The 26442-nt window shown below is 41.3% G+C and overlaps 1 protein-coding gene and 1 pseudogene across 1 annotated transcript in view; one reads left to right on the top strand and one right to left on the bottom strand.

The window, feature by feature from the left end:
• Positions 1 to 26442, bottom strand: part of Mosmo (modulator of smoothened) — a 56646-nt gene that overhangs the window by 26687 nt on the left and 3517 nt on the right. The gene's annotated exons all lie outside the window — the stretch shown is intronic.
• LOC115031676 lies at positions 19212 to 19308 on the top strand (annotated as a pseudogene).

Here is a 26442-nt window from a genome sequence, read left to right as displayed (position 1 = left end):
ATATATATATATATATAAAAGACAGACACACATGACACTCAAATACTTCGGACAGAGTCTTAACTTGTTAATGCTAAATAATATTTGAAAATAAATAAAAACTAAAAACTTAAAACCTTGCACATGCAAGGAAAGTAAAATTGTCATCAAGAGTTGTGTTAATTCTGGACCATTGATGCGGTTTCTCAGTTATAGAGGAGGATGGATTTAGAGTGGAGAGCTTTAGAGAAAGCTATGAGTTCTAATCCTCTATTTAATATTAAAGACGAACCTGTGCTTTTACTGCAATTTGGCTTCAGATTAAAATGTAGGATGATGATACCTTCCATTTTCAACATTAGAAAACACTACTTAGGGCTGGAGAGATGGCTCAGCGGTTAAGAGCACTGACTGCTCTTCCGAAGGTCCTGAGTCAAATCCCAGCAACCATTCATAATGAGATCTGTCACCCTCTTCTGGTGTGTCTGAAGACAGCTACAATGTACTTAGATATATTAATAAATAAATCTTTTTTCTTTTAAGAAAACATTACTTAAACTTTTGCAGAAAGAGATTAATCTCTCATTAATTAGCTTACATTTGTGAGAGATGTGATCTCTTAAGAAAAGAGACAGTGGTCTAAGGAAACATTTTGTTAGAGAAGTTGTTAGATGAATTTCAGAAATCCAAAACCAAACCATGAGCCATGTCTGATTGCTCTGCCCCAGTAGAGTAGGCAGTGTGCAACGTCACTTTCATTCACCCAGTAGAGATCCACTGAGCACACACTCTGTGCAGTACAGTACTGGTAGTCTCAAGAATACAGGCTTCAATTCCTTATTTCAAGAGCTTTCAGACTTGAGACACCCGGTCAGCAGTAGGATTGGGAATCAAGAGGTAACAACCACAAGACACAGTCCGTGTAGTTTTAAGTAATTTCATATCTTCAGGCCTATTGCTCTATTTACACAAATGAGGTATCTCCTAAAGATTTACTGAGGTATAATTTAGATTTAGTAAAATTCGTCATTAAAAAATACACAATTTCGGGCTGGTACATATGCCTTCGGTCCCAGTTACTTGGGAGGCAGTAGGTAGATCTCTCTGAGTTTGTGGCCAGACTGATCTTTATAGTAAGTTCCTAAACAGCCAAGACTATGTAGAGAGAGCCTGTCTCAAAAAGAAAATAAGAAAAAGGTAAAATTTCAAGAGCAGATACAAGGTCTGATCTACATGGATTTAGTTACAAAACTTAATGGAGTTCTCACTAAACAATGAGAACACTGTCACTTCAGTGAGTTTGGCACAGGCACACAACTACTCTATGTCACTGGTCATCCCACCCAGACCTGCTCTCCAGCAACGCAGCTTTCTTTCTCCCTCTACAGCTCCGCATACTGGAACCATACAGTGTCCACTCCTATGAAAAACATCTGTATACAGCTCGCGATGTACTTACATGGTTTCCTTTCCTGTGTTAAAGCATAGGGGTGAAAATGCCTGGTCAGAAATCTATGCTTAAAGTTATGAGACAGGCCAAAGAGATGGGCTCAGCCGGTAAGAGCTCTGCTGCTCTTGCACTGGATCAGGGTTCAGTTCCCAGGACTCACAAAAGAGTCTGACAACCATCTAACTCCAGTTCCAGGGGATACATGCCCTCTTTTAGCCTCTATGGGTACCAGGCACACAATGGTACACACAGACACATTTAGGCAAATGTACATCCACACAGAATCATCTTTCAAAAGCTACGAAGCAGTGGTTTCTGAAGTACTGTTCTCTGCACTCTCACCACCATGAGAATCCTAGCGGTCCCTAAATTCACCATTGCTTTTCGAGCCATTCTAAGTAGGTGAGGGACATAGAGATCTCATTGTGGTTTTGTGTCCCCCAAATGTCCAGTGACACAGAATACATGGTCATGTACTTATCTGCCATTTTTGATCTGCTCAAATCTTTAGTTTCTTAAAAAAAATTAAAGTGTATTGTTGGATCTAAGCATCATTTACATATTCCGAATAAGTTGTTCGTTGTCTAGCAACTGTTTTACAAACGCCCATCCCTTGCTCTTGAAGTTAAATGTTCTCAACACTGCCCTCCTTTCTTAACCCCTACTCTCTCCAGGGCTGGGGACTGGACTAAGTAAGGTAAGGCCTTAAGCATGCCAGGCAAGCGCTCTACTGAAATATATACCTCTCACCTTTGTTAGTATCTTATTTCCCCTCTGTGGCTACTTGGTAGCAAAAGTGGGCTGAGATTTAGGCTATCGAGATAACATCAGACAGACAGCTGAGTAATGAACACTGGTTACTGCTAAAGCTATCTCGAAGAGATTCTCAGTGTCTGATAGGAAGACTGTCACAAACTGCTAAACACATCACCACAGTCATTTATAGGTTTAAAAGCATGGTAAGAATACTTCATGCCCATTCTTCTCAATTCCTAACCCATATACTTGAATATAGTTTCTGAACAACAATCACAGTTATTATAAAGTACAATTCTGATAAAACCGAATTGCTTTTTATTTGTTTTTGGAGATGGGGTCTCTCTATTTAGTCCTGGCTGTCCTAGAACTCAATATATAGACCAGGCTAGACTTGAACTCACAGAGATCCACTGCTTCTCAAGTGCTGAGATTAAGGATGTGCACCAGTATGCCTGGCCAAAGTTTTTAATGATAAACATCCTACAGAGTACTGTAAGTTCTTCAAGTTTGTTCCTAAACTGCTTAACAGTCCCCACTTTGTGTTTGTTCTCAGTTCACTAGTTTAAGCATCACATATGAGCCAGTGGTTCCCAAATTTATCTCTGGCTAAGATCCCTATCTTAAGGTCCAGATTCCTCCTCTGTACTGCTCAGTTAATACTGCTACATAGATTCCTTATAGGCATCTGAGCTTAACAAACACATTCTTCAGCTACCTGCTTTTCATAGTAATTATATAACTGTTTAAAGTTTTCATTCAAAATGTTCTTAAATAAGTCTTCTAAAACCCCCAATCAAAGTGATCAGAACAACTTAGTATTGATCTCTGAGTTTATCCCAAAAGACTTTTATTGTATACATCAGTGGTTCTCAACCCTCCTAATGCTGTGACCCTTTGATACAGTTCCTTATGTTGCAGTGACCCCCAACCATAAGTCACTTTTGTTGCTACTTCATAACTATAATTTTGCTACTGTTATAAATCATAAAGTAAATCTTTTTGGAGCTAGAGGTTTGTCGAGGAGTTGCAACCCATAGGCTGAGAACTACTGTTATATATAATTCCCCTGGGAATGCTGAAAAAATATTGAAAAAAAATAGCCAGTAGGCAAATGTGACTATGGGACGAGTGGAATAAACAATAAAAATAACAGTATGTGACTCAATGTCGATTGTCAACTTGGCAGGACAGAGAACCACCTAAGAGCCAAGCCTCCAAGGACGCCTGGGAAGGGTTATTTAGAGTATGGCTATGAGATACTTTCTTCATTAACTGAGGTAGAAAGACTCACCCTAAATGTGGTTGGCACCACTTCATGGCTGGGCTTCTGGACCGTAAGAAAATGAGCTGAGCACCAGTACTCACCTTTCGCTTTGCCTCCTGACTGCAGATGCGATGCAAGCTGCCATCACCACTTTCCCACCACGATGGGCTACAATCTCCAGCCAGGAGCCAAAATAAGCCCTGAACTTGCTTTTCTCAGAATACTTTATCACAGCGACAGGAAAAGTAACTATGACACAGTAAACTCCCTTTATTATCAGTGTTAACCCCATGGCACAGAAATCCTTTTAACAAGCACAGACCACATTATTTTTACTTTCAAGGCCTAAACCTATCTGTCTTTATCCCCAAATATTTTTTCTATCTACTATGGCTCATAGCCAACACCAAAGAACTCCATTTATGTATAAAGACCATAGAGGTCTAACATGATGCCCTAGCCGAGGACCTGTTGGCAGTTAGTGGCTGTATGAGTATGTGTATGTATACACACACACACACACACATATGGCAGAGTATATACATTTTTATGTGGTTATGTGCACATGGAGGCCAGAAATAGATGTTGAATGTCTTCTTTTTCTCACCTTATTTTTTGAGACAGGGTCTCCCATTGAATTTGCAGCTCCTGGATGGCAATGCTAGCTTCAGGTATCCCCACCCCCAACGCCCTTTTCCCTGGCCTCCAGCACAACACTTAAAAGTCATATACCACAATACCCAGCTTTTCATGTGGTGTCCTTGAGTGTGACAGGCACCTAACTGACTGAGCCATCTCCTTAGTGCCCAGAATGCTACCTTTCTTAGGCTTTCCCCTCTCTTATGTTTCCTAAAATACCTAATGCCACACTATGAATTAACCACAATCATCTCAGAACAGACTCTCCCCTTTTACTTGGTTATGTTTGCTTTGATACACACACTCATCAGATGATGTGGAACAGCTCACCAAGCTGTTTGAAGTTATCCTTAACACAAAGACCCAGAAAGGCAGCAAAAATAGTGGCGAAGACCACAGCAAGCTGCACAGCAAGGAAGCCTGGGACCCCTGTCAGCTACTACAACTCTGGGCACGCTACTTAACCTCCCTGCCTTCTCTTTATTTATAAAATGGCAACAACCACTTCACAGTTGGAGGACTTTAACTGAATTTCTCTGTGAAAAAGCTATGAATAATGGCTGGCACACAAATACATTTTAAAAACTAGTTATTGTTGTTAATATTGATAAGTTGTACCAACAATGCAAACCAAGTATTTCTGACACCTAATTTGGATGGGCAGGAGCCATGTGCTCCTTCATCCTTCAACAGACTGTAATCTATACAACTTTTCACTTTAGCTCTTAGATGATGGACATTTCAGAAAGTCTCCAGCCTAATCTGGCCAGATGCTTCATACATATGTCCCTTGATTATAAATTCAAGAGTCACTATCTATATCTATATATATCTATATCCACCTTGTATGTATAGATAGATAGATAGATAGATAGATAGATAGATAGAGAGATGGATACACACACACATATAAACCTAAAACCAAGACAACCAAGCTGCCTTGTGGTGAAAGGGAGACCTTGCTTAATGTTGACCATCACATAGCTATACATTTCTACAGTGGGACCATCATCAGATGACTGGAGTCAGGTGGAATTATCCAGGTCAGGTAACTGCTGACTGTGTCTGCCATAGATGTGTACGCAGAAGCCTGCCCAAGCTCAGACCCCTTTACTTGGTCCCTTGTGTTGTCTGTTGCAGCTGCTTCAAACCTTCCCTACCCTTCAGATTCCCTGTGCTGCTCAGAGAAGATAAGCCAGTTTCAGGAGAGGGCGGTGGGGGATCGAGATCAAGGTCATTCATGTGCCTTTTCTACCTGGGAACTTGTGACACTGGGGGCCTCACCTCAAAACTTCTGGCACCACCTCCTCCAGCTGTTTTCAGGAAAGGCCTCCTCTTCTAAAGCTCAGCCTCTCATGGTTAACCTTTCCAAATGAATGCCCTTCACACCCATCTCCTTTTGTCTCACTGACTCCTTGTTCCCTGGGTCACTGGTAGTGGCAGTCTGCGCTCATAACTGTGCCAGAATCCCTTGGGTATTTATTATTTGTCTTAGAAATGTCCTTTTGGGTGTCCTGATCTCCTGGGTTTCTCTGTAAGAGTGTTAATTGCCTACATTTAAAACAAAATGCCCATGTTAGTCTCATACACATACCAATCTGACAATTGTCAGAAATTAGTGAATCTTTCCTCTTTCTAATATACTTAGATGACTTTGAAAACATAAACAGAATTGTCCCTTCCCCACAAAACAACAGCAATTTAACCTTGATTACTGTGAGGCCTCTCTCTAATCTCCACTGTTCACATTCACACTGTGTAACGAGATTCTGACTACTACACTGGTCTCTTTTATTCTTTCCAATTTCTGCCACATTCTTTCAATCTTCTCTGGTCACTCTCCTCATTATTTATAAGGATGGCTAACTTTCCAGGATTAATGCTGTGCTTTTCTGGACATTTCTGTTGTCCCATCTCTAAGACCACCACTTTTAGCTCCTGCGAGGCCCGGGCCCTCCATCTTTCTAGGACCCTAACTCCATTCCTTCCGCTTTAATGTCCTTTTGTGATTTTAAGCACACAACTCACCTATGATGTAGCCTCCTGATTTCCTTTCACTGCTTATCTCAGTCTCCTCTAACTTGTCAAAATCATTTTGTTTGTTAATTTTCCTTATTTATTCCTTCTTCTCATTCCTGATGCAATGGTTCCTGTTCAGGTCACCACATTCTAATCCTGAAATTATTCAAGTAATTTCTTACCTATTCCTTTCCTTATTTCATCCACATTTACACATATATGTATACTGAGTCACACACACATACACATATACACACACTGGATGCCTTCTATGTGCCAGCACCGTTCATGGATGCTTGCAAGTGTGTCTTATTGTTAATGTGATTGTAGACACAAGGTGATGAAACCATGTACAACCTTATAATACACAGAAATGAGTACAAATGTAATTGAGGAGCTCAGAATGGACTCTGTGGAATCAGGTATCAACTGGACATGATAGCTCACACCTGTAATTCTAGCACATGGAAGCTGAGGCAGGAGGATTACCAAGTGTCGGCTTGGGCTATTTAGTGAGTTCCAGGATAGCCTGAATACCCTATCTCAAAAAGTAAGTAAAGAAAATTCACTGTCAATAGTGTTCCTAAGAGTATAGATTTTTACAAAAATGCTACTCTTAGGCTGTAATCCCTGCTCATCCCCTGTACAGCTAGGAAACCCCGTCTGCTCTCCTTTCCCCAACCTGGCCAGCACTGTGAAAACTCCCTTGTCTACTTGAAGAAAACTCCGGGCTAACTTTTCCAGTTACCCACCCAAGAGTGCCCGCCCAGGAGCTCAGATTTTGATCATGTATGGGCATAATACCGGGTTCTAGAAGGAAATTCATCACGCCTCACCTAAACTCTACAAAACCCCTTGCTTTAGCCTGGATGTGTGACTTCACTGAGCTCCACCTGTGAGACCAGTGAATCCATCTGAGAGCTGCCCCTAATAAACCTGTCTTTCTCTACTTTTAATCTGATCTAATCTGGTCTATGTCTGTGTCGCTGAGGGAGAGAAAAAGCCTAACGGTTATCACTATGTCTGGTAGAGAAATGAGCCTGTTCAATCAAATAAACATTATACAAAAACCAACAACAAACCAAAACAAAAGGGACCTGGAAGACTGAGACAGGAGGATAATCAAAAGCTTGAGGCTAACCTGGGTTACATGGCAAGACCCTGTCACAAACAAACAAACAAACAAACAAACACACACTCCAAATAAACCCACACTAGTATGTTTAATGGAAAGAGACTAAACATTTTCCTTCTCGGATAAAGAGTAAAACAAAAGATGTTTGTACTGTAAGTTCTAGCCAGACCAGTCAAGGAAGGAAATTAAATCCTTCAGAATACTATCAGAAGTAATAAATTCTGTAGGAAGTAAGGTCAACATACAAAAGTACATTCGTGTATATTAGTAATTAATTTAATATGCCAGAACTCAAGAAAGTAAATAACAAACTCAGTAGTAAGTTCTCACTTCTGTCAGGTGTGTAAGGCCGTGTTGTGCTGAACAAACTAAGTCAGCAGTTCTTAGAGTCATCAGAGAATTGGGGCTACAGGGCAAACCACTGATGGGGCGATTTGTGTGTGTGTGTGTGGCTATTTTATTGGGTTTTTATACTTCTACCCTTCCAACCCTTATTCCACCCTAATCCCTTCCAACCCCCAACACTAGGTAAGAAAGAAAGATAGAGGGAAAAGGGATGTAGGCCTCTTTAGACGACTTCCTGCTGCTTAGGGATGCCAGGTTCCCTGTGGACAACTCTGAGCTGGAAATTCTCGGAGGCGGTCTGGGTAGGAGGAACCCACTCTCTGGAGGTTGTCTCTAGGAACCTTGTTGGTTTCCAGCTCACAATAATGATCAAGAGGCTGCCTCATGCAGACAACTGGTAAAAGAGAAAACTATCTGTTTTGAAATAAGCCCAGAACATCTGTTCTTTAATAAAAAAATGTGGCCGAAAAGAAACCATTTCACCAGAACCCAAACACACATCTCAAAAAAGAAAGTACTTTATCTCACCTTAACCAAATATCCGATCCTTCTGGCCTCCTGTCTCAGAGGAGAAAGAACCAAGAAGCACCTGAAAGGGCCACAACCCAGAATGCAGACATTAAGACTGTGACCTAATCCCAGGGCCACAGTGGTTTGCATTCATTGTACACCTTTCCATCTCATCACAGGGCTCCTACAAGCTGCAACTCAGAGAACAGCAGGTCTCATGCTTTACTTACACCTCTAGCAGCTAAAAGGAAGGCTGCTATTGCAGAGGATCAGAGTTTAGTTTCCAGCCTCCAGGTCATGCAGCTCTCAAAGGCCTGGTAACTGCAGCTCTGAGTATCAAACATCCTCTTCTGGCCACTCACATGCACATGAGCACAAACAGACACAGTTCAAAACAAACAAACAACAGAGCTTTTAAAAAGCCTTTAAAACTATCTGAAATGGAGAAGAACAAAGTCTAAACATGTGTGAATCATACTCAAACTGTAGGAAACAAAAAGAAACTGGCAGCTTCATACACTTCTTACAGGCAAGTAAGAGAGTGATTGGAGCCACACTGAACAGCCAGTTGATCCAGACGCCCTCCACACCACTCAGCATCGCTACTGGGTATAGATGCACATAAAACTGTCTCCATGAAAACGTGCATGGATATGAGTGCTCATATCAGGATTGTTTATGATGGCCACAAATGGTGGAAGCAACCCAAATATCCATTAACAACCAGGTGCCAGTTAGAGTAAGAAAAGTGTATCCATGAGTAGCAACAAAAGGGATGGGACTTTGATGCACACTACCTACCATATGGATACTACTTGAATGCTATGAAGAAATGCCAGTGATAAAAGACCATAGATTAGGATTCCATTTATATAAACCATGTAGGACAGGACAAGAGAAATAGAAAGTAGATTAAATAGCTTCCTCGAAGTAGGGCTGGGTGGGTGGGGTGAGGGCACAAGGGCTTCTGTTTGAGATCATGACAATGCTCTATAACTGGTTAAATCTAGATTGATGGTGGATGTCCAGCTGTGGACATACAAACTGGAGAACATCACACTGTACATTTTAAGGTATGAATATATCTCAGGGAATCTGCTTACAATAGACAACACTCTTCACAGTCCAGTCCCTGTTTCTTACTGCATGCCAGTCACCCGATGCCAGACACTGCAGTTCTCCAATATCCAAGCTTCCAAGTTTTCTACATGAAAATGTGTGTGTTGGGGGCAGGGAAGGGGCACCTCTCTGAGGTCTGGCATCCAGATTTCTTCCTACTTGGGACAATCTTATATCCCTTCTTTCTTTGGCCAATTCCTACACAATCTTTAGATATTGCCTTATTGATGCATTTATCATATATGTAGCAGCCAGACATGGTGAAGCATATCTATAATCCAGAACTTGGGAGGCAGAGGCAGGAGGATCTCTGAGTTTGAGGCTAGCCTGGTCTACAGAGTGAGTACAAGGATAGTCAGGGCTATGTAGAGAAACCCTGTCTCAAAAAAACAAGCCAAGCCAAACTAAGCAAATAAAAAAACTGTTATGTCCAGCCAGCAGATCACAGCCTGGGTTCTAGCCTGGAAAGGCATTTTGGAAACCTGGAAGAGAAGAGGGGCTAGGCGGCGAGAGAAAGGAATGTAGCTAAGACAACATTCTGATCAAAGCTCAATTTTACTATTTCCAGACACTCAGTTATAAAGGAAGGGGGAGGGAACCCGATTTCCCGCCAAGTAACTCAGGGTCCAGTAGCAGGACGAACACGTGTGTGCCTCCTCCAAGCAGCAAAGGCAGGGTCCAGCAGTAGGCGTGGCAGGACGAATGAGCAGGAAGCTCCACCCTTGAGCAAGCAGGTTCCAGGCTGGGGGAAGGGAAACCACAAAAAACCACTTATGTAGTAAAAACAAAGAAACGAGTCACAAACTTGGGGTGGGGATGCATGAAAGGGGTGGGAAGAGGGGAGAAATGATATAACTATATTTTGATTTAAAAAATGAACATATACTTTTCAAAAGGAAAAATGTCATTTCTCTTTTGCCATCGCTAACCTTCCATGCCTCAGAGGCAACCAGTGAGCACAGTCCACAGCAATGTGTGCCTGCTGCTATCTCAGTGCTTTTCTTGATGGCTTCCAATTACCTGGTTAACTGTCTGGATCACTCATTAGTTTCTTGTGTTTGGGCCTACAAAAATTAAGTACTTTATGAAGATTAAACTAATCCTCTCTTTTGTGATCATCTGTCACCTCAAAATAAGAGTTTAAAAAAAAAGAAGTACCCTTCCTAGAAAAGTCACATTATACTGGAAATATTTAATGGTAAAACAAAAAAGTATGGACATATAATTTAACTAGAAAAAAACACATGGGGGTAGTTAGCGTTCAAATATTCTAAGCAAATTCTGAAGTGGAAAAATAATGATCTATCTGTGTGGATAAGTTTTATTCAGACACGTACATGTTTAAATTGACTTGAAATGGAGATTTTTTTCTGACTCTTTTTTTTTAATTAGGTATTTTCTTCATTTACATTTCAAATGCTATCCCAAAAGTCCCCCATACCCTCCCCCTCCACTCCCCTACCCACCCACTCCCACTTCTTGGCCTGGCATTCCCCTGTACTGAGGCAGATAAAGTTTGCAAGACCAAGGGGCCTCTCTTCTGCTACATATGCAGCTAGAGTGAAATGGAGATTTTAAATAAGTCTTTTATTTATTCTTTGACAATTTCATGTAACAAGTATAGAATGTGTTTTAGTGAGGGTTTCCATTGCTGTGAAGAGACACCATGAACACAGCAACTCTTATAAAGGAAAGCAGCCCCCAGTTAATGGGGCTGGCTTACAGTTCAGAGGTTCAGTCCACTGTCATCATAACAGGAGCCATGGTGGTGTATGAGTGGACATGGTGCTGAGAGGTCTACATCCAGATCTGCAGGCAGCAGGAAGAGGAGAGACACTGGGCCTGGCTTGAGCATTTGGAACCTCAAAGCCACTTCCAGTGACACACTTCCTCCAATAAGGCCACACTTAACTCCAACAAGGCCACATCTCCTAATAGTGCTCTTCTCTATGGGCCTATGGGGGCCATTTTTATTCAATGTATCTTAATCATAGCCATTCCAGCTCTGCATTCCCACTGTCTTCCCCCACTTTCATGTCTTCCCCCACTTTCATGACCACCCCACCACCCTCCTCCCCTCCCTGTGTTTTTTGTGATGCAATGAGTCCCACCTGGTACTGCTTGCTGGGATGCTGACTGATCTTGTTGGCTTGGTTGTGTAAGGTGACCACAGCTGCAGTCAGTTCATAATGCAATGGCTACATCAGTCCCAAAAGGCAAGGAAAATAGTTTTGATTTTCAAATACTTCTTCATATTTGAATTTTCTCTGCAGTGATGTATGACAGGTTGTAAATATCTACTTACGGGAAGGTCTGCAAGATTAAACCCAAGAGAATACTAGCTTGGGGCATTCTTATCAATGATGAATCAGGACAGTTAGTATAGATCCCATCTGGAGTCTGAAATAACATGTGATGGCCCTTGTATAGATCTTCTTCAAATTTAATGAACTTGGAAAGCATTTTGCCAGGAAATTTTCAGAATTTGGGGGTAGGATAGAGAGGCATGGTCTGATGGCAAGAGTCTTCCTACACCATCACTGGTTTTTGTGATGCTATTTAGCAATTTGCTAATTAAACTCCCAATCCCTCCACTGGAGCCTTATCTGCAAAATACAGTGAGGTGCAGGCGGCACAGAACTTGTGAGAATCTGATCAATGAAAGGGGGTGGGGGTGGGGAGTGCCAGAGATCAAACACCTGCCTAGAAGCCTTTACAAATGCAACAGCACTTTCCCTTTCAAGCAGACATCAGTGTCTAGAGTTCTAGTTCAATTGATGGCTAAATCATATGCTGATGTTTAAAACAAAAAAGTCAATAGAAAGCTAAAAGTTTAAAACACAAGAATTCTAAACAAAGGTAAAGTGGGTTTCCTTAAACCACAGACCTTAATGTATAGGACACTAAAGCGAGCTGATAGTATGCAGTTTTATATAAGGGATTTCTTACCACCAGACAGATGACAAGGCCAGAAGACTAAATAGCAACTCGACTGAGGAGGGACTGCAGGAACCCTGCTTCATTTTATTAATCATACTTGGATCTAACAGCTCAGAGAAAGAACGATTTCAAAATCGGAGGTATTTAAAATGTCAAGACTGTGCATTAAACAATTGGCCTTTGTAACTCTTAAAGCATGAACACACAGAAGGGCAAGAGAAGAAATGCTCTGGTGACACGTGCTCACTCAGGGTCACGTGCTCACTCAGGTGGGGGGCTAAGTGGAGGGTAAGACAGAGCGGGAGCTGTGTGATCTACAGCCCTGTAAAATGCAAAATTAAAAGAAATACAACTAAGTAAATTGCATGTAACAATCCCAAAACGACTGAGTATGCTAAGAGGGCAATTAAAGAAGGAAGCAGTTATTTCAGAAAAAAGCTTAAAACAGGTCTTAGGATTTTTAGAGTACTTAATTATGTGCTTCTGATGTTAAACAACAACAACAACAAAACTTTTCTCAATCCCATAGTTCTGCAGCTTATCTACAATAGGGACTGCAATGGTTTCAACACATATATTAGAACTTCTGCTATATACAACCAAATAATCAAAAGAAAGGCACACTTACATGTATTGAATAAAGTTGGCTATATACAGTATATACATTCCACATCTTTAGATTCGATCAACCTCATACTGAAAATATCCAATGGGGGAAGGGGGACAAAATTGTACCTATACTGAAAATACTAAAGGCTTATACTTTTCCATGCCACAATCCCTAAAGTAATACAATGCACAACTATTTATACAGCATTTCAACTGTATTAAGCATTATAAATAACTGAGCTGAAAAAGCAAACAGAAGAGCGGTCTGGTTTATAAGCAAAGAGTATGCAGTTTTATATAAGGGCCTGAGCATCGTGGCTGTGCATCACGAACCCAGTCATCCATAGACATTGAAGAATGAAGGCATCCACACACACTTATGTGTAAATGTTCAGTATAACAATTCCATTCTGAAAACTTGAAAGCAAGAAGGGAAAATCTGAATAGTTTAACTGAAAGTAATATGTTTTTTGATTATCACCTATGTATACTTTCTGTTTTCTGGAGGAGAAACCATCCATTTCTTAAATTGGATGACGGTAAGACCTAGGAAAGTAACAACCCATTGTGAACCTAGAAACATGCAGATATGATTTCAAAAGGAAAACCGTATTCAGATGTTCTACCCAAAGCTAACATCCACAATAAAGACCCTGGAGATGATCTGCTGGCTTAGCCTGGCAAGTATCTTCAAAGGAACAGAAACATTTTCATACTGAGGCAAAGTTGCTGAAGGCAAGGACTAGGGCAAGAAACCAATTAGGGATTCAGTCTCCCTGAGATTGCACAAGTGGAGTAGGTGTTTAGCAGTTTTCTTTCTCACTTCTCAAATGGGCTCTCAAGTATTTTGGTTCAGAAAGAAACCTCATTTTGTCCTCAACTCTACCTTAGAATGCTAATACTAAAAAAAGGCTGCCCAGGCTGGGGAGATGCCTCAGTAGTTAAAGCACTTTCTGTGCAAGTGTGAGGGCTGGAGCTCAGGTTCTAAGAACACACGTGGCCATAGTGGCCAACCTATAATCCCAGCCTTCAGAGGTGAGGAAGACGGGACCCCAGGAGCAAGACGGCTAGAGAGAGTAACCATACAGGAGCTCCTGGGGTCAGCTGAAACTCTGCCTCGATGAACAGGGTGGACAGTGATCGAGGAAGGCTTCCGACTTCAACATGTATACAGACCTTCATCATACTTGCACACACACACACCAGTACACAAACCACATACACCTACACACAAAGAAAACGAAGAGCACTCACACACCACTCAAAGTTGGGAAGGGATAAGAAATGTCACTACACTGAGTGCTTCCTGAGAGCCTCAACAGGAAATCTTTCACATGGGTTCATCTACCTCTCCAAATAACTGAACAAGGGACCTAATAGCAAGTTAACTCCTTCTGCTAGAAAGGACCACGTCTGCTTCCACAGCTCTGCTTAGAGGTTATTGTTTCGGACTATCTGGGCAGAACAGTTTTATTTTTCTTGAATATTTATCCAGAGTCAAAACTAAGATGTTTCATCAACACGGACAACCACAAATAAGTGGGACACTTCCCATAAAGAACTATTTTAGATAGAAAATTCTAAAGTAATGTACTTAAAAATTCAACCGAGTAACAGAATTATAAAACTACTCTATAGTTTTAGTTCTGATAAAAAGCACACGTTTAAATTAATCTAGTTGCCAACCCTTACTTCCTTTTAAAATTGTGTCGAAATCTTGGGCTTAGACCTTCATGATTGCTTTTATGATATATTACATAAAATTACATTTTAAAACCACACACTGCTATGACTTCTCAGGGGTGGTTAAAAAAGAAAGGAGTAACTTCATTTAATTCTAATTAAAGAAGAGATCTTTCAAAATACTGTAATTTAAAAGATTATTTGGAGACTTATCACACAAATACTTTAAGAAACAGACAATGAAATTTGTCTTTATTTCATCACGATTTTTATTTGCCTTTTAAAATGGGTGAACCATTTCAAAACCAGTTTATATACAGTAATACATTCCCACAATCTCTTATGAAAACAAACAAACAAAAACAAAAAAAACCAGGTTCACCGACTCTATCCTTTATCTCTACATTGTGTCACACAATCACAATTATCAACATCCCCAATTACCAATAAATCAGTCTCTATGAGACAGCAACTCTGTCACACTTTATAAAGTCAGAGTTTTAAAAGGTGGGCGTGATTACAGGGAAGGAAATTCTCTCGGGGAGGTAGTGTGTGTGTGTATGTGTGTTGGGAGGCAGAATTTCTCTGACTATCCCTGGCTGTCCTGGAACCTACTCTGTAGACCAGGCTGGCCTTGAACTCAGTGATTGGCCTGTGTCTACCTCCCAGCACTGGGATTTAAGGCGTGAACTACATACCAGGTTTGGGGAATGAAATAAATAAAGGAAAGGAGACCCTTTAGAGCAGCTTCAAAAAAAGTGGTTCCATGATGGGCAGTGTGGGGCACACCTTTAAACAAACAAAAGACCAAAATACTTTACCTCAAGTATTTATTTTTTGTGTGTATGGGGATGGTGTGCATGTGGAGGTCAGAGGACAGCTCGTGGGAGTCAGTTCTCTCCTTATACCACCACATGGGTCCTGGGGCTCACTAGGATGCTGTGCTTGGCAGCAAGAGCCTTTACCTGCTGAGCTTTTGGTTGTATTCCCTTAATGGGATATTGCCTAAGGACAAAAAGAATTTCAAAATAATACCAACCTCTGTAGGTAGCAGTCCTCCTACAACAGCTCTGCAGTACAATGAAAGCCCAAGCTCAGACATTTCTTTCTTTTCATTTATAGGAGTACACTGTAGCTGTCTACAGACACACCAGAAGAGGGCATCAGATCCCATTACAGATGGTTGTGAGCCACCATGTGGTTGCTGGGAATTGAACTCAGGACCTCTGGAAGAACAGTCAGTAAGTACTCTTAACTTCTGAGCCATCTCTCCAGACCCCGACCCCACCCCACCCCCCTACCCCTTCTTTTTTTTAGTTTTTTCCAAGACAGGGTTTCTCTGGAAGACTGCTGTCCTGGAACTCCCTCTGTAGACCAGACTGAGATCCACCTGCCTCTGCCTCTTGAGAGCTGGAGTTAAATCTATGGCACCAATGACCAGCAGTAAAAGGTTTCTGAAAATGGAGTAAACAGAAACCAATGCAAAAATCGCCATAACAAAGCTGAGACGTTTCTACCCCTGCTGGCCTGTGTGCTGTGTGAGCTCACTGCACCCTTGGTTCTACACACACTTGCGTGAACTGAATGCAGTCTTTCCATGTAAAGCAAAAGAACACTGCCTGAGACACCCCAGCTCAGGTCTGAGACTCCTCTAGGTTGTGAACTACAGTTTTTATTGTAGTGTTTTCCTGTTAGCATTCTTTAGCATTTATCAGATTAAGTTATCTTTTGATTATACTGTGTAAGAATGCTTGATTTTTAAAAACTGTTTTGAGGTGCTGACTTCAGTTTCATTAAAGAAAACTCACTATATGATTTTGGCTTGGGACTAGGACAGAACTGCCAGCCATTCCTGACATGGCCTTAAATCGATTTCTGCTATTTTGTACTATGTATTTATGTGAAGTAGCATTCTCAGCACTGACAATCATCAAATCAAAATATTGATCAGCTGAAAAATGTTGATGGTGCTCTATGCCTTACAGTAGCAAATATTCAGCTGAGACTCAATCTTTATGTAAATTAAAGAAGCCCATCCTTCTCATCAATATATAAATTTGTTTTGTCTTTGTTATACGGTGTTACACAGTAAAGTTATATGCATACTAAAGAATTCTTTTAAAGTAATTTTCTTGGGGCTGGAAAGGTCGTTCAGTGGTTACTGCCCTTGACGAGGTCCCCGTGTAGTTTGCAGCACCCTTATCAGGCAGCTCACAACTGCTTGTAGTTCCAGCTTCAGGGGAATCCCACGCCCTCTTCTGGCTGCTGTGGGCATTGCATTCATGTGCACATAGACACACACAACTAAAAAAATAAATCTTAGAATAAGTTTGACTAATTAGAAGTGAATGTTTAATTTGCACACTCCTTCCCTATACCTATTGTGAAACTCCATATTGTCTTCTTGACAGGATCTAGACTCATTTACAAGATAAGCCTCTGGAGTGTCCATAAGGAGTTTTAGAAGACCCATCCTAAATGAGGGTGACACCATACCATGGGCAAAGGTTCCTTGGCTGAGTAAAAGGCGAGCTGAGGACCAGAGCTGACAAATGTCGCCCTGCTCCCTTCCTGCAGGTGCACTGTGAACAGATGTTTCAGGATGCTGCCCCTGTGCCTGCCCTGTCATGATGGGCCGGCCCCTCAAACCCTAAGTCAACACAGACCTTTCCTTTCTTCAGCCACTTTTGTCAGAGATTTGTCAGAAGTACTCAACACATCTGCGTATGTGAGGTCCTGGTGCAGCAGGTGCAGTGTTTAAAGAGCACTCCTCTAGACATGGCTAACTGAGTGTAAACCCACCAACCCACTCCCTCCCCCAGCACAGGGTCTTCTCTGAAGCCCTAGCAAGTCTGAGTAGTGTCAACCAGCGAGGCCTCTCACTTGTACTGCTCCTCTTTGCCCAGGCTCCACTGGGATCAGTGTGCTCCACTATGCCTCTCCCTTGAATTATTACCTAACCACACACATGTTCTTGTTATAAATGGGTGTCACAGAACATAAGCCTCTTATGGTACATCCTTAGGAAAAGGATGCTATATCAAACTTTACCTTACTATATCAAACTTTACTATGATAAACAAATATTTCAAAGATACTAGACAAATATGTACTGAACTTCATCTTTCTATGCATGTATGAATATTAGTTCAAATCAACTGCATAAGCTAATAAATTCAATTAACATTTATTAAAAAGCCTTTCATTAAATCCCACTGAAGTGACTGAAAATTCAGACAGACAGATGGACAAGTTAGAATCCTATAGCAGCATGGGGAAAGGACAAAGACTTGTCAAAAAGCAAACAGCTAATGAGAAGCAGACTGAAAGAGAAGCAGGCTAACAGAATAGGGGTTACTGTCCCTGCAGTCTATATTAATATGGGCAAAAGATGGTCATTCGTATTACAGAAGTGAATGGGTTCTCCAAAAACAGTCAGGAAAACCACTAGGTCAGAAAAACAGCAGCTGAGTTCAGCAGGCTGTGCATCAAGCCAGCGGGAACTGAGCACTGCAAACAGCACTTTCAACTGGGTATGAGCTGCTTGAATACTCAGGCTAGGAACCTGCTGCAACTGGCTCTAAAGAAGGGCAGGGAACAGTGAGAGATGATGGGTAAGCAATGTGCTATTTTAGTCAGCTCTGAGCTACAAAGGGACAAAGGCATTGTAACTACTTCCAGAGGCAAAAAATTAAGAAAAAAAAAATAGCGCACTAGGGAGAAACCCACAATGTACCTACCATCCCTGATGACTGGGAGACCAGTAAATCTCAAGTACAGGTTGGATCATTGAAAGCAGACACTATACATGGAGTACCAATGTGACTGTAAATGGATATTGGCGGATACTAGAAACAGTCCTCTCAGCTTCCCAATGCCATCTGATATACCAGGAGGGTTTGTCTTCTAATCCAGAATCTACTGAAGTCTTTTCTAGAGTTGAATTCTAAAAGGTGTCCAGTCTGCTAGTCCGTAAGAACCATTCTGGGGTTGGAGAGATGGTTGATAGGATCATGCATGGTTTTTGCAAAGGTCCCAATTTCAGACCTAGCACCCATGTTGGGTATCTTATAACCACCACTAACTCCAGTTTCAGAGGGACTTAGCACCTTTGGTCTTGACAGGCACCTGCAGTCATGTGTAAATTCTCACAATACACATAATTTAAAAATTTTTTAGAAGAGTGTTTTAAGAGCTGGACAGTTGTGGCACACGCCTTTAATCCCAGCACTGGAGGCAAAAGCAGGTGAATCTCTGAGTTCAAGGCCAGCCTGGTCTACAGAGTTGAGTTCCAAGAGCTGCACAGAGAAACTTGTTTCGTGGGTGGAGTTTGTTAGTAAGAGGTTGTATAGTCAACCTTGGCGATAGTAAGTCTAAGATTAAGCTAGGCTACATGAGACCCTGTCTCTAAAAACACAAAGAAATGTGGGGGTGGTTTAACTTAAACAAAAACAAAAAAGCCTCAAGTCAGGTATAGTAGTGCATGCCTTTAATTCCTGCACTTGGGAGACAAAGGCATGCAGATTTGTGTGAGTTTGAGGCCAGCTTGGTTTAAAATAAGTTCCAGGACAAATTAAGTTAAAATAAGTTCCAGGACAGCCAGAACCACATAGTAAGACTCTGTTTGGAAAACAAAATAATCAAACCGAACCCAACCCAACTCAACCCTCAGTGAAGTGTATGTACCAGAAAGAACAAATGTTTTTAAGTTCTGAAATCAAACAAGTGTAGAAGATAAACTGAAGACAAGGAAGCTGCTTTTCCTTTTCTGGTTTATCAGAGTGAACACTGGAATGCTCCTGCCACAGCGTGACATGTGACTCTCACAAACCTTGTTAGGATGGTGGCACAATGACACTAAGGGGAGAGGGGATGAAAATACTGCACTGTGTTTGTTTACAGAAGTAAACAACTACAGCATGACCTTAGGGGCTAGTTTAGGAAATCTAACTAGTATTGACTAAGATAACCAATCAAGCTATACAGCTTTCATCTATACTGTTTTAAAGTTGCAAATGACTACAGTGTAGCTATACCTTATTTTCAAAATGAAAACCAACTACCGTATCTGGAAAGAATTAGAATAGAGTTTATGGATACACGACTACTGAATGACGATATATATGCAGATGCTGATTATATATGGGAGAACTAACATTTTTGTACAAATGAGCTCAGACTGGGAGTTCAGTGTGGCCCTTGGGTGTTCTTACTCTTACTTCATATAGAACTTACCTAAAACAAATCTCCCAGTCACTGCACTCGGCAACACCCCCATTCCTATTCCCCACTCTGTTCAAGACCTTTGTGTAGACTCCCTCCCCTTCCTCTTACATCTGCAGCCTTAGAGTCAACACTGCCCAACAGACAAAGCAGAAGCCTTCACCCTATCACATCCCCTCTCTCAAGAACTTTAAGAAACTTCCGTCCTACAATAGACGGACACGGGGCCCACATGTGAAGCCCCAGGACTGGGCAAGCTGAGGAAGGAGGGTTACAGTGAGCTCAAGCACAGCTTGGGCCACACAGGGTGACTGTGGAAGACCGTGTCTCAAAAGAAAACAAGAAAACTTTATACTAAAAAAATATTGCAAGAAACATACAAATAACCGTGACACAGACATGGTACCATGAGAAATGCACAAGTTGTTAAGAGGAAATCATAGCTGATTTGGTGTCAACTGAAAATTCTTGACAGATGGGCAAGATGCAGATAAGATAGGGACCAGAACAAGCATGAGGGCTTTGCTCTGTAAGCTGAGAAAACAGAAGGAAAATCTCTGAGATAAGAAAAGAGTTGTACTTAGGACACAGTAATGTAGTGGGCCAGAATACAGACTCTGTAAGGAGAAAAGGAGACCTAGGGCTGAAGGGACAGTGGAACCACACTCAGGAACTGCAGGGTGCCTTTTATGGATGCAGAAGGTGTGCTCATGGTGTCTGCTCAAGTACACGTGCAGTGGTTAAAGGCCAAGATCAGCTCTGTGGGCAAGTCACATAACTTCCATCTCTCGGCAGGGTGAACTGCAGCTCTTAGATAAGGATATTGTGAGGATTAAATTAGTTAACACAGAGAAAGCCTGGAACAGTATCTGTCACAAAGTGCTATGTTAAGTATTTGCTATGATTATGCTTGTACTGTGAGGGGATGCGTTTGGCAGCACTGTGGAGAGATGGGCTGGAGTGGAAGTCTTCGCTGTGCTTCCTTGACCCTGAGGACAAGGACTGCAGAAGACCTCTCGAGTATTTAAATACTCATTAAATGTTCCACTTGTGATGTTCACACCACACCTCCTTTCTGACCATCTGTCTATTTTAACTTTGCAGAATACAGGTACCTCAAGGATAAATATTTTTTTCATGTGCTTCAATGTAATCCTTCTGAAAAGGAGCTGGAGAGATGGCTCAATGGTTGAAAAACACCTGTTGTTCACATAAAAGACCTGAGTTCAGTTTCCAACACCCACATGGTGGCTCAAAACACTCTGCAACTCTAGTTTGAGTATCTGGATTCCTCCTCTGACCTCTGTAGGCACTAGCTATGTAAGTGGTACATATATGAGGATGCAGGTAAAACATTCATATGCATCATATATAAATAAATCTAAAAAGAAAACAATCTGGGCTGAAGACATGGCTTAGTAATTAAGAGCACTGGTTGCTCTTTGAAAGGACTTGGGTTTGATTCTCAGCACCGACATGGCAGCTCACAGTCATCTGTAACTCCAGTTCCAGGAGATCAAACACCCTCTTCTGTCCTCCATTAATACTAGGTACACAAACATATAAGCAGGAAAAACACCCATACAATAAATGAGATTTCTAAAATTAAAACATTCTTCTGAATATTCAGTACAAGTTCCTTTTAAACCACAAACACTTCAATAGCCTTTGTTGTAAGAATGGAAATAAGTGCAGTAATTTAGGGAATACCCAAGGGAGCAACAAGGAACATTCATGGTAAGATAAAGATTTGCTTTATCAAGATGATGTCAATATATAAAGGAAATAGCCATATCTTTGGTAATCTAAGAAGCTTTTGAGTCTTGCCATTCCCAGTTAGAACTGCTTAGCATGCGTGGTGGGAAGGTGACCTACTCTTCCGGCATTTCTAGGTGAAAGCTGACCCAGTGATGCTCTGAGGTCAACAGGACCACAGATAGAAGAGCAAGGAACAACCTGCTCCGCCATGTTCCCATCTTACTCGTCCCACTGCACTTTTTTTTTTTACTCTTGTTTACTCTCTGACTATAGGATACGGTCCTCAGTTGAACGATCTATATTAAAAGTCAGCAGCTGCCTTTTTGCTCAATATATACAGCAGCAAGTGTCAAAATGCCAAATGTGACATTTTATTTATAGCTGAGTCACATAAAGAGTCACATAAAAAGTGCAGCCCATTTCTAATTAAAAATAAGTCAATTAACACAGTAATTCAAAGAAATGTCTGCCTCAAAACTGAACTGGAGTCATACACTGCAACTTTACAGAAGCAAAGCATACATGCAGGTTGGTGCTAACTCAAAGACACATGTACACACAGTCTCTCTTCTGTCAATTCTGCAGCAGGCAGTCTCAGAGGGACATACTATTCTACTCACTTGATGAAAAGCTGGCAAGTACTCAGGGTAACCAACGTTTAACAACAGGGCACACAGCAAGCTCTGCACAGGATGAGTGCTGAAGACAGACTCCCACCCAGACACTTCTTTATTAGACTTCGGTGAACACACAAAATCATCCCCCATTTCTTGTGACAAAGTGCAATGGCTTCAGTAATTATTAAGCTTGGAACACATGAGACCCTTTAAAAAAAAAGTCTGCAATCTGTCTAAAAACGATGACTTGGCTCGCAGTGATGATGCAATGTAACTATTTGTTGTTTGTTCCAAACCTGTGCCCTTCCTGCAATGCTGGCTGCCTCTGGCTTATAAAAATTCTTTACTCTCTTTCACATACACATAAACCCAAGGCACTCTTGACTTGGGAACTTACATGAGTCCCATTAAGTTTATATTGCTGCTACACTTAACCATGCAGTCCTTCTGCCCAGATTGGACCCAGCTGGGTTTTAGGAATATTTAACTACAGACACGCCATGTTGCCTTAAATCTCTTTTTGGAACAAGGCAGAGCAAAAGTAAACAAGACAGATAGTGCAAAAGAACAGCCCTCCACATGCCAGGTGTTTTGGCTTTCTATGTAACAGTAGCAACTGTGACTAATATCCAGGCACCTACTGTCTATCAAACAATGTGCTGATCCCTACATGCTACATTTTTAAAAAGAATCATATTCTGTGGTGGGTTTTTATTTGTTTGTTTTGTTTGTTTTTGACACAAGGTTTCTCTGTGTAGCCCTGGCTGTCCTGGAACTCACTCTGTAGACCAGGCTGGCCTTGAACTCAAGAAATCTGCCTGTCTCTGCCTTCCCTGCCTCCAAAGTGGTGGCCAAAACTGGCCACCATGGCCAGCTAATAATCATCTTTTGAACTAACCATTTCACCTTTATTTTACAGCTGAGGGGTAGTTACATGCCATAAACCATGGAGATTTCAAGAATCAAAACCTAAATCTACTTGCTCCAAATCTTACTGAGGCATCTTACTGCAAGTGACTCTAAGACAAACCTACATTTATCATGCAAAGAATTTAAAACTGACACTGTTTTGGTCACTCTAGGCTAAAGAGTGGTGACTGGTGTTTGTGACTATTATTAAACCAGTTTTAAGAGGAGCTGTGGCAGATGCCACCAATCTAATGAACACACGGGCAATTTTTTTCTGAATTCCTTCTTTTAATGATTTCTCATTATTCTTGCCTTCTGTCCATGCTCTGTGAACCAATTCTCCCTACAACACATTCAGGCCCATTAGACTTAATGTCTGGTTACATCTCTGTTGGTACTGATAAAAAATGAATTCTGGGGCTGGTGAGATGGCTCAGTGGGTAAGAGCACCCGACTGATCTTCCGAAGGTCTGGAGTTCAAATCCCAGCAACCACATGGGGGCTCACAACCATCCATAACGAGATCTGACTCCCTCTTCTGGAGTGTCTGAAGACAGCTACAGTGTACTTACATATAATAAATAAATAATCATTTAAAAAAATTAATTCTGGAAGACCAGAAAGGGGAAAAAAAATCAATGTTTTGCTCAGGATCCTTAATCTCATTTTAGGAAATCTGGTTTATACTGTGAAATTCAGTATCAGATAATTTCAAGCTGTGAGGGTATCAAAGACTTGTCTTTGAATTTTCTCCAAAGTTCTTATTACTTGATATGTTTAAGTTCTGATAATGTCACTAAAAAAAAAAAAAGATTCTTTTTTTACTTATGTATATCTGTATATACTTGTGTGTAGGTATGTATACCTGAGTGCAGATGCCTGTGGAGGCCAAAGGAGGGTATTGGATGCCCTGAAGCTAGAGCTACAAGTAGTTGTAAGCTGCCTGATATAGGTGCTGGGAACTGAACTTAGGTCTTCCACAAAAACATCAAGTGTGCCATCTTTCCAGTTCCATAATGTTACTTTTTAAAAGAACATTGGTGTACTACTTTATCATTATAGAATGTTCTTCTATTGCCTGATGACTGGGTAAATAAAAAGTACTTTATTGCTACAATGGATTGTTATTCAGCAACAAAAAGTTTGGTTTTTTTTTTTTTTTTTTTTTTTTTTTTTTTTTTTTTTTTTTTTTGGTTTTTCGAGACAGGGTTTCTCTTCGTAGCTCTGGCTGTCCTGGAACTCACTTTGTAGACCAGGCTGGCCTCAAACTCAGAAATCCACCTGCCTCTGCCTCCCAAGCGCTGGGATTAAAGGCGTGTGACACCACGCCCAGCAACAAAAAGTATTTTAAAAGTCCAATATTGAGGGAGTTTAAAATATAAATGGAAAAAGCCAATCATAAAAATTCCACTAACTTAAAATACCCAGAATCTATAACTCTCTAGGCTGGAAGATTAGTGGTTGCTTAAGGCTAAGAAGTTCAGGATGATGGCTAAGAGGTATGCGCTTGCTCTTTGAAATAATGAAAACACTCTAAAATTGATGTGGTAATATGAGTATTCAGTTTTGTGAGTAAACTAAAAACCACTGAATTGTATACACAAGCTGAGTATTTTATAATTATGTCTCAGTAAAGTTGTTGAAAAATAATTTTATAGGAGAAAGACTCAAAAGACTCATGAAGAAATATTACTGATACTTTCTAAACCAGAGAACATGGTCTCAAGGCTTCTGCTCTCCTGCTAATCAGACCACGTCTTTTTCTAAAGTCACCCCAGCGGACCAACAGAACAAGTCCTTGAAGGCTAGCTCATTCAGGAATGACGTTACAGAGCTGCTTCACGCTACGTGTCTGTGAACACTGGAGTTACACAGCTCAAGGGAAAGGCTTTATTATCAGTCGATAATAATTTTCCAGTACTTACTAAGTGAGTCTGCTTAGGTAGGAGCATTTACTGTTTTAACCCAGTGTCCAGGCAGAATCGCGTTGGTCCAGTCTCAGAGAGCCATCAATGCTGCCAGTCGCCTAGGTGGAACGTAACTGCTTTGTTTGGGGACAATGGCAGGAACCTGAAAGCAAATGCTTCTTTTCCCAAGTCTCTCCATTCCCCAAGTTCTCTCTCAAGCTTTAGACTTGAGAAAATGTCAGACATGAAAGCCAGAGGCTGCAGAGAGAAGGGATTGGGTGACTTCATCTGTTAGTGTAGAACCAGGTACTACAGTCCAGGCTTTTTACCTGTGAAAACACATCGGTTCTTTCCCTCCAGCGCTTTTGCAGGAACAGGTTCCCACTTCTGCTTAGAACTGGAAAGTTAAGTCTACATTTTGGGATCCAATAGTAGAAAAGTTCTTGTCCTCAAATAAGCCAGTCTTCAATATCCTCTTCTGTAAGCACTAACGTCACATTTTAGTTAATCATTTCCCCTTGAACGAATTTAAAATAGGAACAGAATAAAGCTAGTGGCCACATGTTGGCACAGGCCTTATAATCTTGGTTCCCAGGATTCGGAGGCAGGAGGACAGTGGGTTGATCTGGCTGGGCTACACAGTGAATGTGATAATCTTATCAATGTGAGCACTTCTAAAAACAGATAAGGGCCATATCTTTGGCTGGTGGGTGAAGATATATCCAGAAAGAACATGCATGAAACAGCTCTGTAACGTCATTCCTGAATGAGCTAGCCTTCTAAGGACTTGTTCTGTTGGTCCGCTGGGGTGACTTTAGAAAAAGACGTGGTCTGATTAGCAGGAGAGCAGAAGCCTTGAGACCATGTTCTCTGGTTTAGAAAGTATCCGTAATATTTCTTCGTGAGTCTTTTGAGTCTTTCTCCTATAAAATATATCCAGAGTGGGCGACACCTGAAGGACAGCCTACATTTAGACAGGTCAGAGGGAAACAGTGGCGCTTGCCTGGCTGGCTTCTTGCCAGTGTCTATCTTGTTGCTGTTGCTGCCATAGGAAGTCAACTTCTAGGCCTTCCAGGTCTTCAGAGCCAGACTGGGGTTGCTGAAGCATCTAGTCCTGACTGAGCAGTTACCAGATTCTCAGCCTCTCTAACATGTAGATAGCCACTGATGAACACCCAGTCCTTATCAACTGTTAAGTCAGTCTAGAAAATATCTCTTATAGTGCATATATACATAAAATCAGTTCTTCCCAGAACCTTGACTCATGTAATGAGCTCAGGGCAAGCCTGAAGTAGACTCTGTCTCAAAAAACAGAAACAGTAGCAGGGACAAGGGTATTAGTGTCTGCTCCCCACTTCAAGCACCAACATCCCATCCAAACAGATAGAAGAATGCAAGCATCTTCAGGAGCAGATGCAGCTGCCTGTTCTTACACACCCACAGTAGAGGCTCTGATCAGATGTAAGGGACAAGCTCTTTTATACACCTAAAAAAAGGAGGTTTGGGGAAATGCAGCCCCTTCAAAGAGAGCACTAGGCCAGGCTGTTTAGAGTGGTCACTGAGACCCTTGCTGTGGA

The sequence above is a fragment of the Mus caroli genome, chromosome 7 (assembly GCF_900094665.2).
Source record: "Mus caroli chromosome 7, CAROLI_EIJ_v1.1, whole genome shotgun sequence".
Lineage (NCBI taxonomy): Eukaryota > Metazoa > Chordata > Mammalia > Rodentia > Muridae > Mus > Mus caroli.
The sequence above is the reverse complement of the archived record's forward strand: the minus strand, read 5'-3'. Positions and strand labels throughout refer to the sequence as shown.